At 46.3% G+C, this 16,261-nt stretch overlaps 1 protein-coding gene across 3 annotated transcripts in view; it reads left to right on the forward strand.

Moving 5' to 3' along the window:
• Window positions 1–16,261, forward strand: part of ASCC1 (activating signal cointegrator 1 complex subunit 1) — a 61,428-nt gene that overhangs the window by 33,233 nt on the left and 11,934 nt on the right. The gene's annotated exons all lie outside the window — the stretch shown is intronic.

Here is a 16,261-nt window from a genome sequence, read left to right on the forward strand (position 1 = left end):
TTGTGTACTTGATCTCCAGGGGAAAAATCTATTTTAAAAATAAACAAATCTAGATAACTAATAATTGGAAGTATTGTGGTATTTATACACGCCTTCTTAAGGCCAGTGAGATTTTAGAACAAAGAACGATGCATGTGGAAAAGATACTTAATAGGCATATATGTTGTGGTTTATGATAACAATGCTTACCCTTGGAGACTTGCACCCATATTTTTCCATAGGTCAGAATAAAAAATTACTTGGTTGCTCTTGTAGTCACTAGTTAATACTCCCATCAATTAAACCAGTTGTCACATCATACATTTTTATCATGAATTTTTGCTTAACAAAATAAAAACATCCAAGATTGGAATAGCGGGGGGAGGTCTCAAGTCAGGATTGAGAGCATTGGCAGTAATCTGAGAGAGTCTAGGACGGGCATACCAGACAATGCAGGTTTTAGCCAATGAAACCCCCAAGAGTGTGAGGACGCTGTGGCCTTAGGTTTTAGGTAGGAATCAAGACACATCAAGGGACTTGCGGGCATATGAGGAGGAAGAGCTACTGGGAAATCATAGCAGTTTTTTGTTTTGCAGGATCAGTGTATAATTTCATAGATGTTGGTGTTAAATGGGTAGTTTAATGAATGGTGGCTTAAAGACTGAGAGGGGAGCATCTGCATCCCAGATGGCAGAGGACAAAGGGACAGTAAATAAAGTAAAGCTACTATTCATCCCAAAATGTTGTGAATATTGCATCATGACTCAGCTTTGCCGTATATTGAAGTGATATACATTGAGGCAATAAGAACACAACCATTGCATTGCTCTTGATGTGATCTAAGATTGTGGTGGGCTCCCAAAATCCTAAAGCTGGCTCTAAAAACAGAGGCTACTGCATGTCAGAAGTGAGGTGTACTGGCATGTCCAAGGGGGAAGCTTCCAAGGTACCAGGCCACATTATGCCTAGCTTAAACCACATTCCCAGTCCTTCATTACATAAACATTAAATTTGTCCTCAGATTTTTATGAGAGAGAGAATCCAACTATCCTTTTTTCTTTACATTTTATCCAAAAAACCTCAATGCTTTTTAAGGAATAAAAGATGCTCCCTCTGCTGGCCCCACAATTTATAGATTGCTACACCACCGTGTCTTAGGGACTGTCTGCTCCAGTGATGTATGGTATGTAAAAGCAGGGAAACACATCCGGTCTACCACAAATGTCTATTTCTCATTCTGCTGCACTCTGAAATATGAGACAGTGTCTTTTTAAAACTCCCAATTGATTTGTACTGTTTTAGCAAGAAAAACTATTGGCTGTTGGAGCATGAAAAGACTGTTGATAACTACTTCAAGCAAGTTTGTTGTAAGAAATGTTGTCATTCTCCTCTATCCCCATCACATTCCTGAACCTGGTCACTCAGTATTTCCCTTTTGTCAGCCACGTGCCTGTAGCAACATCTGTTGGCACTAATTCATTCTATGACTCATAGTGGGCTGCAGGCTTTTCAATAGTAGAGCCCTGCCAGAACCAGCCATCGATCTAGCGATGCATTCCAACTCGACCTTGCAGGGATGTGCTGATTCTCTTCCCACATCCCCACTTCCCTCATTTCATATACATTATTTACACTCTTCTCCTCAGGAGGTTGCCCTTTTGCAAAGTGGCTTCATTAACTTCTGAAATAGGATCTGAATGACAGACTGATAATTAATATACTGCCACTACTCGTGCTGGTATTCCAGGGCTATTCTGTTGTCCAAGTGCAGTATGCTATACAAACTTTCTCTTTTCCATACTCCCCAAACTTGATCCTCAAGCATTCTCTGAAATTATTTGGTTTGATAGCATTGTTTTCATAAAGGAAGTTGGTAAGCAGAGTGGGGAAATAATACTATAGAAATGAGCTAAATCATCACATTGGAAAACTTAGTTTTATTCTACCCATCCTAGTTTTCATTGTGCAAACAATACCACAGCACTGTTCATCATAAATGACAGACCTTTGTTCGGTAGAAGCCAAAGACTGGAGTATTAAGGGATACTGCAGGTCTGGATTGTGGTTCATTGTCACAGTCATATGGAGACTCAGGACATGAATGGCAGGGGTAATGTAAGTCAAGGTTGATGTGTGTGCTTGCAAAGAACTTGCCTACCTCTAGCTAGTGTATTTAATCTTACTTCCTGAGGGAATATTTGACAGTCTGTACCCCTGTATTCACCCCTGGCGCACTATTGTGATAATTTTTGTACAAAGTATGCCGTGTAAGGTATCTTGAAAACTCAGAATGTGCTGGTTGGTAGTGTCCTGATAAAATATGTGGCAGCGTATGTAAAGTTATAAGATTCCACTGTATGGTTTTACTAAGACTTGTTTCAAGTCTGGGGCGTGTTCAAACCAGTTCCTCTGAGACAGAGGGCAAGCTGACACCTCAGCCAGGTGTAAACAAGGTCAAATGGGCCATCACCTGTTAAGTGGCTATTTATTGGCAGGAAAGGGGGTATGGGCAAAAAATCTACATCTTGGGGAACTTCTACACTTAAAATCTGCATCGGCGCAGCTGCAGTGCTTTAATGTAGACGCTCTAAGCCGATAGGAGAGAATTCTTCTTCGAGTGATTGCTCATGTGTATTCCACAGTAGGTGTGCGTGCTCGCCACGTGCACCGGTGCCAGAAGTTTTCCCCCTAGCACTATCCGTAGGGGGAGCGCCCCCCGTAACCCCTGGAGTGGCGCCTGCCTGGTGCGAAGCCCTCCAGGCGGCCCGGGACGTCTTGTCCATGCCGGTGCCTGGAGCGCCGCCAATGTCGGCCCCACGCTCCAGAGGCAAGCCTCCGCTGGGATCTCCGCAGTCGCCCCCCGCTTGGTACCGGTCTCGGTTGAGGGAACGTTCCCGATGCCGATCACCGCCCAGCGTCCGGTCACGGCAGAGTCCACGTGGATCACCCTCGACGCCAACCAGACTCTTGGGCTGGGCTCCATCTGGCCAGGACTCGCGGCACCGGTCCTCTTCAGAGAGCGGATATCGACGGGACCACGGTGGACATTGTCGTTGGTCCTCATCCCGGAGAGGGTACCGCAGTCAGTCACGGCACGGTCATCGACGCCGTTTCTGCTCGGGCTCCTGCTGCAAGTCTCCGCCAAGGCACCGCAGCCCCGGGTGTCGATCGCTGGCGCCTCACCGTTGCGGGTCCGCCCGTTGAGGCCATTCGCGGACCAACCATTACCGTCGGTACCGGTCCTCCACGTCGAGATTGCGGTCCCGTGACCATCGCAGATCCCGGCACTGCCGCTTCTCCTGGTCAAGAGACAGCAGCAGATCCTACATCAGCCCGGTCTCCATTTGTGGCCAGACCAGCCAACCTGGGCAACCGGCCCCGCCGGTGCCACAGCAGGTGCAGTGGCACTGAGTGTCGTGGCCGGCCCAGTGGTACCAGTGGGCACCATGGCCCCCGGTGGGAGCTCGCTCGGTGGCCGGAGCTTCGGAAGCACCGTCGGCCTCCTTCTTCCGACCCTTGACAAAGGAGTTGGTGGGACGATCGTCCTCGGTACTGTGCCTGGAGTCCGACCAGGTGGTGGATCCTCTGGTGCCGGCCAACACCCAAAGCACCGCACTGGTCTCTTCGCTCCGCCCAGAAGAGGCGATTGCAGCCCCGCCTCCCTCCATCTCACAGGAGGACTTCAGGGCCCACCAAGAGCTCTTAAAGAGGGTGGCAGCAAGCCTCCACCTCCAGGCAGAGGAGATGGAGGAGCCCTCGGACTCCCTGTTCAATGTGGTGTTCCCATCAGCACTGGGTAGGGTGGCCTTGCCGCTCTATGAAGGGGTTGCTAAAATTTCAAATGCTCTGTGGCAAACACCAGCCTCGTTGGCCCCTATATATAAAAAAAGTCAGAACGCAAGTACTTTGTACCCACTAAAGGGCATGAGTATATATATACCCACCTGGCACCCAACTCCCTGGTGATCGAGTCAGTCAACCACAGGGAACAACAGGGTCAGCCAACACCAACCCCAAAGAACAAAGATTCGGAGGCTGGACTCTTTCGGAAGAAAAATTTATTCATCTTTGAGCTTCTAGTTACGAGTGGCAAACCATCAGGCCCTCTTGGGTCAGTACAAATTTAAACTGTGGGGCTCCCTGCCTAAATTTGAGGTCTCCCTCCAGGAGCGCAATAAGAAGGAATTCAGGGCGCTGGTGGAGGAAGGGGCAACGACAGTTCGGGCTTTCCTTCAGGCTGTCTCGTCATGGCTCCTGCCCTCCGGGCTCTCCAGCGAGGTGCAATCGTCCGTGCAGGATCTCCCGTTTGATGGGAAAGCTCCGTTGCAGAGGAAACAGATACAAGGCTGCATGGCATGAAGGACTCCCGCACGACCCTCCAGACCCTGGGTCTCTATGTCCCGGCTCCGGCAAAACCTAAGATCAAGCCGCAGCAGACTCCGACCCTGGCCACCCTCCTGAAGTAAGAGGCCGCCCATAAGAAGCAACGGGACTATAAGAGACGCCCTCACAGTCGGTCTCGGCCTGCCCCCCAGCCTGGACCCTCCAAGGGCAAGCAGGCGGGGAAAAGGCAATTTTGACGGGATGCTCGGGGGCAACCTGCCAGTCCTCATCAGGGATCCAACCCCAATAAAAAGCAACAAAAAGTCCTGTGGCACCTTATAGACTAACAGATGTATTGGAGCATAAGCTTTCGTGGGTGAATGCCCATGTGAATACGCATGTGAACCCAAGAGCATCTGACGAAGTGAGTATTCACCCATGAAAGCTTATGCTCCAATACATCTGTTAGTCTATAAGGTGCCACAGGACTCTTAGTCTGGATCTGTAAAAAGCAACAAACACGGCCACCCCTCTGATACTTAATCCCAATAAAGCTTCCCTTCTCCAACCAGTTGTATGCTTTCCTTCCAGAATGGTCTTGGCTCACTTTGGACCGATGGGTCTTCAACACCATCTCCCAGGGTTACACACTCCAGTTTACCTCCTCCCCTCCCAACCACCTCCTGTCCCTCCTGGGGGACCCCTCGCATGAAGTTCTGCTCGAGCAGGAGGTGGGGCGGCTCCTAGGACTAGGAGCGATAGAGGCAGTGCCCGAGGAGTTCATGGGCAAGGGGTACCACTCCCGTTATTTCCTAATCCCGAAGGCAAAAGGGGGTCTCAGGCCCATACTGGACCTACAGGGTCTGAACCAGCACATGGTGAAGCTCAAGTTTCTCATGGTCTCCCTGGCCTCCATCATCCCCTCCCTGGATCCCGGGGACTGGTATGCTGCCCTCGATCTACAGGACGCGTACTTCCATATCCACATATTGGAGGGGCACAGGCGCTTCCTCCGTTTTGTGGTGGGACAGAATCATTACCAATTTACGGTCCTCCCATTTGGACTGTCCACTGCCCGCAGAGTGTTTACAAAATGCATGTCGGTGGTAGCGGCCTACCTCAGATGGCGGGGGGTACAGATATTTCCCTATCTGGACGATTGGCTTGTCAAGGGCACCTCCTGGTCGCAGGTGAGGGATCATGTGGCGCTCCTCCTGTCCACGTGCACCGCCTTGGGCCTACTGGTAAACAACACCAAGTCCACGTTAGTCCCGGTCCAACGCATAGAGTTTATTGGGGTGCTCCTGGACGCAGTGTCAGCCAGGGCTTCCCTCCTGCCAGACAGGTTCGAGACCCTGAAAGGTCTCATCGACTCGGTCACAAGGTTCCCGGTGACAACAGCCAGGGTTTGCCTGCAGCTCTTGTGTCATATGTCGGCGTGCACATACGTGGTCCGTCATGCCAGACTCAGGATGAGGCCCCTCCAGCTCTGGTTGGCCTCGAATTTCTCCCAGGCCACGGACAGGATGGAGAAGGTCCTCACCGTGCCGGATGCTGTGATTACCTCCATGTGATGGTGGTCCACCCCGAACGACATGCTCCAAGGGATCCCGTTCAGGGACGGGGCCCCGTCGCTGGAGCTGGTGTCCGATGCATCAGACCTGGGTTGGGGGGCCCATGTGGGGAGCTTTCAGACCCCAGGCCTGTGGTTGGCTCAGGTTCTGACCCTACACATAAACGTCAAGGAGCTCAGAGCGGTGCGGCTGGCGTATATGGCCTTCCGCTCGCACCTGGAGGGCAAAGTAGTCAAGGTCCTCACAGACAACACGGCCTCAATGTTCTATATCAACAGGCACGGACAACACTCCTCTGCCTCGAAGCCCTCAGGCTGTGGGACTTCTGTATAGCCCACAACATCCACCTGAAGGCCTTCCACTTACTGGGCGCCCGCAACGAGAGGGTGGATCGCTTGAGCAGGGACTTCTCCTTGCAACACGAGTGGTCCTTCCACCTGAAAGTGGCCCACTGGCTTTCCGAAGGTGGGGAACTCCTCAGGTGGACCTATTCGCAACTCGACAGAACTGGCAATGCCCCTGGTTCTGCTCCAGGGGGGGCCTGGGGAAGGGCACTATCTCTGATGCCTTTCTCCTGTCCTGGTCAGGCCGGCTTCTCTACGCCTTCCCCCCGTTCCCTCTAATCAGCAGGGTCCTGGAGAAGATAAATTTGGACAAGGCCCGAGTCCTCCTGATTGCACCAGCATGGTCCAGGCAGTATTGGTACGGGACCCTCACGGGCCTGGCAGTAGCTCCGGCGTGGCTGTTGCCGCTCTGCCCGGACCTGCTCTCACAGGACCAGGGCCGCTTCCTCCATCCCAACCTAGCGGCTCTTCACCTTGCAGCGTGGCTGCTCAATGGTTAGGTGGAGAGGAAAGGACGTGCTCAGAGCAAGTTCAGCACGTCCTCCTCGGAAGTAGACGGCCCTCCACTCACCGTGCATATTTGGTGAAGTGGTCCCGGTTTTCTAGGTGGGCGGCAGACCAGGGTGTCTCCCTGGTGACCGCCCCGATCCAGCTTATCCTTGATTACCTCCTCCACCTGAGGGCCCAGGGCCTGGCGCCCTCGTCCGTCAAGGTGCACCTGGTGGCCTTATCGGCCTTCCATCTGCCAGTGCAAGGACATACGGCGTTTTCCCATGCTATGATTGGCCGGTTCCTTAAGGGTCTAGACCATTTTTTCCCGTATTCTAGACCCCCAGTTCCACAGTGGGACTTAAACCCGGTGTTGGCTCGTCTCATGGGGCCCCCGTTTGAACAACTGGCCATGTGCTCCTGGTCTCACCTCTCATAGAAGGTGGCCTTCCTGGTTGCAATCACGTTGGCCAGGGGAGTCTCGGAGCTCAGGGCCCTGACCTCCAAACCGCCATACACGGTCTTTCATAAGGACAAGGTCCAGCTCTGCCCACACCCCGTGTTCCTCCCAAAGGTGGTCTCCGCCTACCACATGGGTCAGGACATTTTTCTACTGGTCCTCTGCCCCAAGCCTCACACATCCAGTGAGGACCGCCGCCTCCACACGCTCGACGTGTGGCGGGCTCTGACTTTCTACCTTGAGCAGACTAAGCCATTCAGAAAGTCCTTGCAACTGTTTGTTGCCTCGGCTGAGCGCGCGAGGGGCTAGCCGATTTCCACTCAGATCACTTCGTGCATCTGTTCCTGTTATGAGCTGGCGGGTGTTCCCCCGCACCCCATTGTGAGGGCACACTCGACCCGGGCACAGGCCTCGTTGGCTGCCTTTGTGGCCCACGTCCCCATTCAGGACATTTGTAGGGCCACCACGTGGTCGTCGGTTCACACGTTCAGCTCGCACTATGCGATCGTCTCCCAAACCAGGGATGACGCCGGGTTCGGCAGGGCTGTCCTCCATCCTGCAAACTTGTGAACTCCTACCCACCTCCAACAGATATAGCTTGGAATCTCCTATTGTGGAATGCACATGAGCAATCACTCGAAGAAGAAAAGACAGTTACCTTTTCCGTAACTGATGTTCTTCGAGATGTGTTGCTCATGTCTATTCCACATCCCGCCCTCCTTCCCCTCTGTTGGAGTTGCCTGGCAAGAAGGAACTGAGGGTGGGGGGAAGCGCACAGCTCCCCTTATACCGCGCCAGGCAGGCACTACTCTAGGAGTTGCGGGGGGCGCTCCCCCCTACGGGTACTGCTAGGGGAAAAACTTCCGGCACCGGTGCACATGGTGAGCACGCACACCTATTGTGGAATACACATGAGCAACACATTTTGAAGAACACCAGTTACGGAAAAGGTAACTGTTTTTTCTCCCATCAACGTGGTAAAACCACCTCCCCAAGAAGCTTTCCTGCTGACATAGTGCTGTCTACACAGGGAGGGGGTTAGGTTAGTTTAACTACATTGCTCAAAGGTCTAGATTTTTTTCAAACCCCTGAGTGATGTAGTTATACCGATATAGGTCTATAGTGTAAACCAGACCTTAGCAAAGAAACAGCATAGGGTTCTTTTCCAGGGAGACGGCCTGGCACACTGCTCCCAGCTGGAGAAGCTTCTCAAAGGAGGGAGAGGGCTATAAAAAGAAAGGTGAGACAACCCAAAAGGTCCCTCCCTTTCTCTCTGCCCACGGTATTCATGACACCTGAAGAACAAAGGAAGCAGCATTGGAGTAGGGAAGAGATCCTGACTGAAAGTAGTTCAGTCAGTAGAACTGTTGAAACATGTAGTGAGAGAAACTGCTTGGAATTGACACTAGTTTTGTTAGGCATTAGTTGCAGTTTACTTTTAGTTTCCTGGTAACCAATTCTGACTTTTATGCCTCATTACCTGTGTTAACTTAAAATCTGTCTCTTTGTAGTTACTAAGCTTGTTTTGTTTGTTTTTATCTAATCCAGTGTGCTTGAATTGAAGTGTTTTAGAAAATCCATTTGGGATACAGGATTTGTGTATATCATTTCTATTAACAAAATGATGGACTTGATGTGAGCTTCTATTGTCCAGGAGAAGGCAGAGCAGTACAAGATGCACATTTCTGGGGGGAAAAAATCTAGGACTGGGAATGTGCTGGTTTCACAATGCAGTGTAATTCAAGAGTGTCTGGCTGCAGCACTCCTACAATATAGCTGGGAGTGACGTACATGCGGGAGGCTGTGTGAGAGAAGACCAGGAGTGGTGACTACAGCAGCAAAGCAGTGTAAAGGGCACACCACGTTAAAGGGCTGAGGTGACTCAGGTGTTCATCAGTCTAGATTGTACCCTGGGCATGTCACAATATTAATAATTTAAAACATTGTTTTCCCACCAGTTTTGAGAGTTAAACATATCATTCTTATTAGCATTAATAAGGATTAGCAGTGTCAGTACCATCCTACCCTAAACAGAAGATATATCTCTTAGAATGAGTGCATTTGGAAAATAGTTACTTCCATTTTGAAAAGCATTTTAATGAAAAAGGCTCCCCACTCTAATTGATGCCAAGAGCCCAGTTTGATAAACATTGGTCTGCCCAGCAGCCTAGTGTTTAATGCCCTATACTCACATGCTAGATACCCAGGCTTTATTCCTGTTCAGTCTGTTACTCTTAAAGGTACAGTAACTCCTCACTTAACATTGTAGTTATGTTCCTGAAAAATGCGACTTTAAGCGAAATGATGTTAAGCGAATCCAATTTCCCCATAAGAATTAATGTAAATGAGGGGGTTAGGTTCCAGAGAATTTTTTTTCACCAGACAAAAGACTATTGTATACACACACACACACACACACACACACACACACACACACACACACACACACACACACACACACACACACACACACACACACACACACAGTTTTAAACAAACAATTTAATACTGGTACACAGTGATGATGATTGTGAAGCTTGGTGGAGGAGTCAGAGGGTGGGATATTTCCCAGGGAATGCCTTACTGCTAAATGATGAACTAGCAATTGGCTGAGCCCTCAAGGGTTAACTCTCACACTCTACAAGGCAGCAGGAATGGAGGGAGGGGAGAGAGCATCGCAGACAGAGACAGAGTGTGTGTGTGTGTGTGAGAGAGATGTGCATTTCCCCTTTAAGTACACTGCCTTGTTAATTAGATCAGCTTGCTGAGACCTCAGCTGCTGCCAGCAAGCTCCCTCCATCCTGAGCCCTGTTGTGTATCCCCCCTGCTCTATGGAAAATGGGGTAAGTGGGGTGCAGGAGCAGGGGGGAGGGGGACACCCTGACATTAGCCCCCCTCTTCCACCCCTCCCCCCCGTACAGCAAGTGCCCGTTCTCACTTTCAGGTGACATTGCAAATAAGAAGCAGGCAGCAGTATCTCCCATAAATGTAAACAAACTTGTTTCTCTTAATGATTGGCTGAACAAGAAGTAGGACTGAGTGGACTTGTAGGCTCTAAAGTTTTAATTTTATTGTTTTGTTTTTGAGTGTAGTTATGTAACCAAAAAAAAATCTACATTTGTAAGTTACACTTTCACCATAGAGATTGCGCTACAGGTGAATTGAAAAATACTATTTTTTTGTTTATCATTTTTACAGTGCAAATATTTGTAATAAAAAATAATATAGTGAGCACTGTACACTTTTGAAAATGTAGAAAAACATCCAAAAATATTTAATACATTTCAATTGGTATTCTACTGTTTGCAGTGTGATTAATCGCGATTAATTTTTTTAATCACAGTTAGTTTTCTTTTAGTTAATCATGTGAGTTAAATGTGATTAATCGACAGCCCTAATTGTAAGGTCTTCTGGGCAAGGATTTCTTCTTATTGTATGAACAGTACCAAGTGCGGTGAGGCCCTGATCTCAGTTGGGGCCTGTAGGTTCTGCTTTAATACAGATGATTAAATAGTATGTTAAGGGACTGCATCTGCCTACATTTGAGGGGGGGAAAATATTGATTGATTGATAAACAAGAACTAATGAAAAACAGATCTTGCCAAGTGAATGTGATAGTATTCTCTGCTATAATTTTTTGTTGGTGGCCAAGAATGTGCAGTGGACATAATATGCAGTATTTGGATTTCATTAAGGCATTGAATATAGTACCACATTAAAAAAAATGTATTATGAGATAGGAAAAATAACTGCCTAGGTAAAAATACAATAACATGGATTAACAGCTGCCTGACTGACTGTGAATAGAATAATAATAGTACCACCTCCAGATAGGGAATGTTTTTCATGGTGTTCCACAGCAATCAGTGTTCGGACCTATACTGTTTAGTTGTTTTTTTAAGGATCTTGAGGAAATAGACTCTGTTTCAAGTTAAATTTACAGACAATACAAAATCAAAGGGATAGGAAATATACATAAGGAGTCATCAAAACTGCGGAACAGTCAGAAAAGATTAGAGATTTTTCGTTGCAGTCAGCAAGGTGATACACTATAAATAAATCCAAAGTAATACATTTGGGGAGAAATGGTAACCAGTATAAAATGAGAGAGAACTATTTAGAAAGTTTTGAATCAGAAAAAGACAGGATAAGAGAAAAACTGAACAGAAACCTGTAATGCAGCATTATTATATTGGGGGATGGGGCGGGAGGAGTGGAGCTAGTACTTTCTCAAGTATATTTAAAGAAGAATCAAAAGCAAAATTTCAAAGACGGTAATGCCACTTTGCAGAGTACAGAATATTGCATTCAGTTCTGATCCTTGCATTATTTAAAGGATACTGAAATGCTATACTGGATTTAAAAAGGGCAATTAGAATGACACTATGATTGGAGGACAGTTTTGAATATGAGACCGTACAAAAGTTGATCTACAATCTGGGAAAAGAGTTAAATGTAGGTCACTGTATAAATACTTCCATTGAAATAACATCCGTGAAGAAAAAGGCTTATACACATCATCTGAGTATGGCAAAACAAGGAGTACTGATCTGAAGTGGAAAATGAGAATTCATACTAGGCATTGAGAAAAAATGTTGTTTGTTAGAGTTGTCAGTCATTAAAGTAGACTAAAGAGGAAGTCACTGGAAGTATTCAGAAAAGCTGAGACAAGTCACGTGAGGGGAAAATATAATGGATGAAGGTTGTACTAGGTAGCCTGAGTGGTCTTTAGCTTTGCTATGTGATTTGATGACCATGTGTCAGTAGACCAGGTATCTGACTTTCAGCGTTGCTGAGCACCCTCTACTTCTGTTGACTTTAGTTGGAGTTGAGAGTGCTCCGCAATTCTGAAAATCAAGCTCTAGGAATTCAGTAGCTCTCCTTCCTGTTTCTTCTTCTCCTTGCCCATCTCCTCCTTGTTACTCCAGTGGACGTCCCATCTCTTAGTTTCCCTGAAATCACTATTCTGCCATAGACAGCAATCACCAACTTCACTTCTTTGGTGTTCAGGAGATGGTTTTCACCAGTAACTGTCAAGAGTTGAATTACAATGGTTCCTTAATAGAATACAGAGACATAGTGTTGAAGTACATGAGAAAGAACAAGTTGATTAGGAAAGGGAGGTGGTTTATCCAAAAGGCGTTTGGGTCCATTTGTATTATAATTTCCTGAGTCTGTATGAATTAACTCAGTGATTCCTAGGCTGTACTCTATGGACCACTCGTGGTCTGAGTAGAGTTGGCTGATCGTATGCTGGTGGCAGCTGCTCCTTGTTTCCAGTTGCTTCTACGGGCATTCAACCTCTTCATTGCAAAAATAAGCATAAACAATTATGGAAGCCGCTGGAAATGGGTCAGCCTAGCTGCATATAAGCATTTGCTGTAGTATGTACTGCGTGGGGCCACAAGGATGTTGCATAGTTGTTCTCGATTAGGAGGAGAGGTGGGCTGCAGGTGACCTCTGTTGGTAAGAGGTGGGCCACGCTTTGGATATTAATAAGTTAATTCAGGAGTTGTGAAACTTTTTCAAAGACCTGTTCAACCCTGTATTCACCAGTTTTATGTATAGTAGACTTTAGAAAGTTAGCAACCTGTAAATGTGCAAAAGTCTGGTGTTTTCAAAGACAACTAGTAATTCAGTTAATTCTGAGACACACTTGTATTTATTTGTTGGTTTGCAAAGTGCTTTTCACCATAGCAGCTAGGCCTTATTTATATAGTTGAAGTGCATTTATTTTATAAACTGACGGAGAAAAGAGAGAATCGGAACCTAAAACAAATGTCTTGCATTGCGCCCTGAACATTGCAAGATTTGTGCTTGTGAAGGAGAGTGAATTTCAAAGGGAAAGGCCTCCACTGAGAGAGCCCGTCAGCTGACCCCAAAGAGTCTTGCCTTAAGAAACAACAGCAAGCACCTATCAGATTAATTTAACTGTCATGATGGAGTATGTCTGACTGACTACCTTCCCATTGCCCTTAGCTTATGTATCACACACACATTGTTGATGCAGTCATCCCACAATTTCACAATGAACTGTGATTTCATAGAACAGCAGTTGAGGAGAAGGAACCATCTGTTACATTTCCAACCAGCCTGTGAATTTTTCACATCTAGCAGATACTAAAACATAACTGGGAGATAAATAGAGCCTGAAGTAGTGTCTTCGTCGTCGTCTTCTTCTTCCTTTTTTTTTTTTTTAAAGTAAGATGGCAGTGGTAAGAAGAAGGTCCTAAATTGCTGTCAGTAATCTTTGGCCTCTCTGTGAACCAGACTCAGTCCTCAGCTGTTCTAGTAATCGCTGTGGTGGAAGCAGCCAAATTGTGGAGATGGTTCTATGACGACTGCTTTAAGCTATATCAGCCCCTGTAATAGCCCTAAATCCCCTGCATGCAAGCTGGGGATCACTGAAGTCCTGGAGTACTACAACCACATCCTCCTCAAGGTGGGGCGGGAAGAGAGGTGGCATTAATTTAAATGTAAGTTATGTGGCAGATCCCCTGCATAGCTTTGAAAAAAATCTCAATCTTAAAGCTGTATTTAGACACCTAAATAAATGGTGTATTTTTCAAAAGTGTGGAGCATGCTGCAGCTCCTATAGACTTTACTGGATGCTGTTGATGCTGAATGTTTTTGAAAATTCATTCATTCATGTATCCAAATGTTGGCTTTGCACCTGTGTTTAAAATGTTGGCTACTATATTATCTATACCGACAGTATGTTTATGAGTTTTGGGATTGTTGCATGAAATTTGTGCACAACAGCCAATGAGATTTAATAGTGAGAAGTGTAAGGTGATGCATTTAGGGATGACTATCAAGAATTTTAGTTATAAGCTGGGGACGCATCGGTTGGAAGTGACGGAGGAGGAGAAGGACCTCGGAGTCCTGATTGATCGCAGGATGACTATGAGTCGGCAATGTGACGTGGCTGTGAAAAAAGCTAATGCGATCTTGGGATGCGTTAGGCGAGGTATTTCTAGTAGGGACAAGGAGGTGCTGCTTCCGTTATACAAGGCGCTGGTGAGACCTCATTTGGAGTACTGTGTGCAGTTCTGGTCTCCTATGTTTAAAAAGGATGAACTCAAACTGGAACGGGTACAGAGAAGGGCCACTAGGATGATCCGAGGAATGGAAAACCTTTCCTATGAAAGGAGACTCGAGGAGCTCGGTTTGTTTAGCCTAACCAAAAGAAGGCTGAGGGGGGATATGATTGCTCTCTTTAAATATATCAAAGGGATAAATACCAGGGAGGGAGAGGAATTATTTCAGCTCAGTACTAATGTGGACACGAGAACAAATGGATATAAACTGGCCGTGGGGAAGTTTAGGCTTGAAATTAGACGAAGGTTTCTAACCGTCAGAGGGGTGAAATTTTGGAACAGCCTTCCGAGGGAAACGGTGGGGGCGAAAGACCTCTCTGGCTTCAAGATTAGGCTAGATAAGTTTATGGAGGGAATGGTTTGATGGGATAACGTGATTTTAGTCAATTAGGCATTAACGTGCCATCGCTGGTAAAATGAGGGTCCGGCTGTAGAATCTTGCCTGTATGCTCGGGGTTCTACTGATCGCCATATTTGGGGTCGGGAAGGAATTTTCCTCCAGGGTAGATTGGCAGAGGCCCTGGAGGTTTTTCGCCTTCCTCCGCAGCATAGGGCAGGGGTCGCAAGCTGGAGGATTCTCTGCGACTTGAAGTCTTTAAATTAAGGGAAAGTGGGTGGGTCAGCTTTTGTGGCCTGCATCATGCGGGAGGTCAGACTAGATGACCATATTGGTCCCTTCTGACCTTAAAGTCTATGAGTCTATGAGTCTATGTTATATAGTGCTTTCTTATTTTTATAGCAAATATTTATTTCTTTGCTTTTGTATGTGCTTTACTTTGATTCAATAAAAGAAAACTTTAAAAAAATCACATACGGTCCACAAATTCTACCCCCCCATTCTTAATAAGTAAAGATAACTTTCCAGTAAGAACTGATTACATGTTTAGTGCTTTAAAAGCCAAAGCATAGCTGATTTAATGAGAGGTTGATTTTAATTTTGTTTCCTTTTATTTAAGAAAATATATAAGTAGTTTTGTTTTGCGCTGTGGTTTACACTGAGACTTTTTTAAAAGCTCAATTGTAATAATTTCATGTTTATTTGCTTTGTTGCAAAACCACTTAATAGAATTGAGAGAAAAATGAATGATGAATTTGTGATAAATGATGGTATTTGTATTTGCATTGTATATAAATTGAGAAAATAGTGAATGGATCATTAGAATTTTTATGACGCTAGACGTTCTACCCCACTGAAGTCCATATTGCTTCATTGTATCTGTGATAAAATATGTACATGCATATCTTCTACGGCCACTTCAGAAATCTAGGATGCAAGAAATAACATTTAAGGGTTGTTCATCACCTTATCGAGAGCATAAGGATTACAGTGCATGTCACTGGGGAAGAGGGAGTGGGTCAGAGCCAGATGTGTGCTTGCAGAACAAAACAAATGATCCAAATATCTATCTGACATGTTTGTTCTTTGTCTTTCTGATTTTGAAGCCCTGGTGTGAGATGTGCTTGTGAAGGTAAAATGCCTTCCCTCTCTTCCGCTCCCAGTAATTTTTTTTCTGTGCTTGCTGTGGAACTCCTCTGGAGCACATCTTAATCATAGAACACCTGTGCAATAATTAAACGTTTTGTTCATCATCTGGCTAGCATGCCTTAAAAGCCATTAAAAGGGAGCAGCTTTCTAGTTTTGACAGAAGGTGGTGTGCATTATAAGGAGCTGCCTCTCTGGATCAGCACCTGTCTGCCTGCTCTTTCTGCAGTCCTTCTACATTATTGCTGGAAAGCTTCCAAACATCATTAAACCTCTGTCAGATAATCATTGGGGTAACAGAGCCCGGAGTGAATAATAACTAGAGTAAAATCATTTTTGGCACTGAAATGCTTCAGAAAACATATTTTGAATGTGAAAATAGAAAGCTGTTAATTGAACAAACTTCCCAGAATTTGACATGTTGCCAGGTTGTATGTTTGATTGCAAGTTTGTATCTTTTCTTCCATGTGCTAATAGAGAATTTTTAACTTCTAGAGTAGGAGTGGCCA

Source organism: Emys orbicularis, chromosome 7 (assembly GCF_028017835.1).
Source record: "Emys orbicularis isolate rEmyOrb1 chromosome 7, rEmyOrb1.hap1, whole genome shotgun sequence".
Lineage (NCBI taxonomy): Eukaryota > Metazoa > Chordata > Testudines > Emydidae > Emys > Emys orbicularis.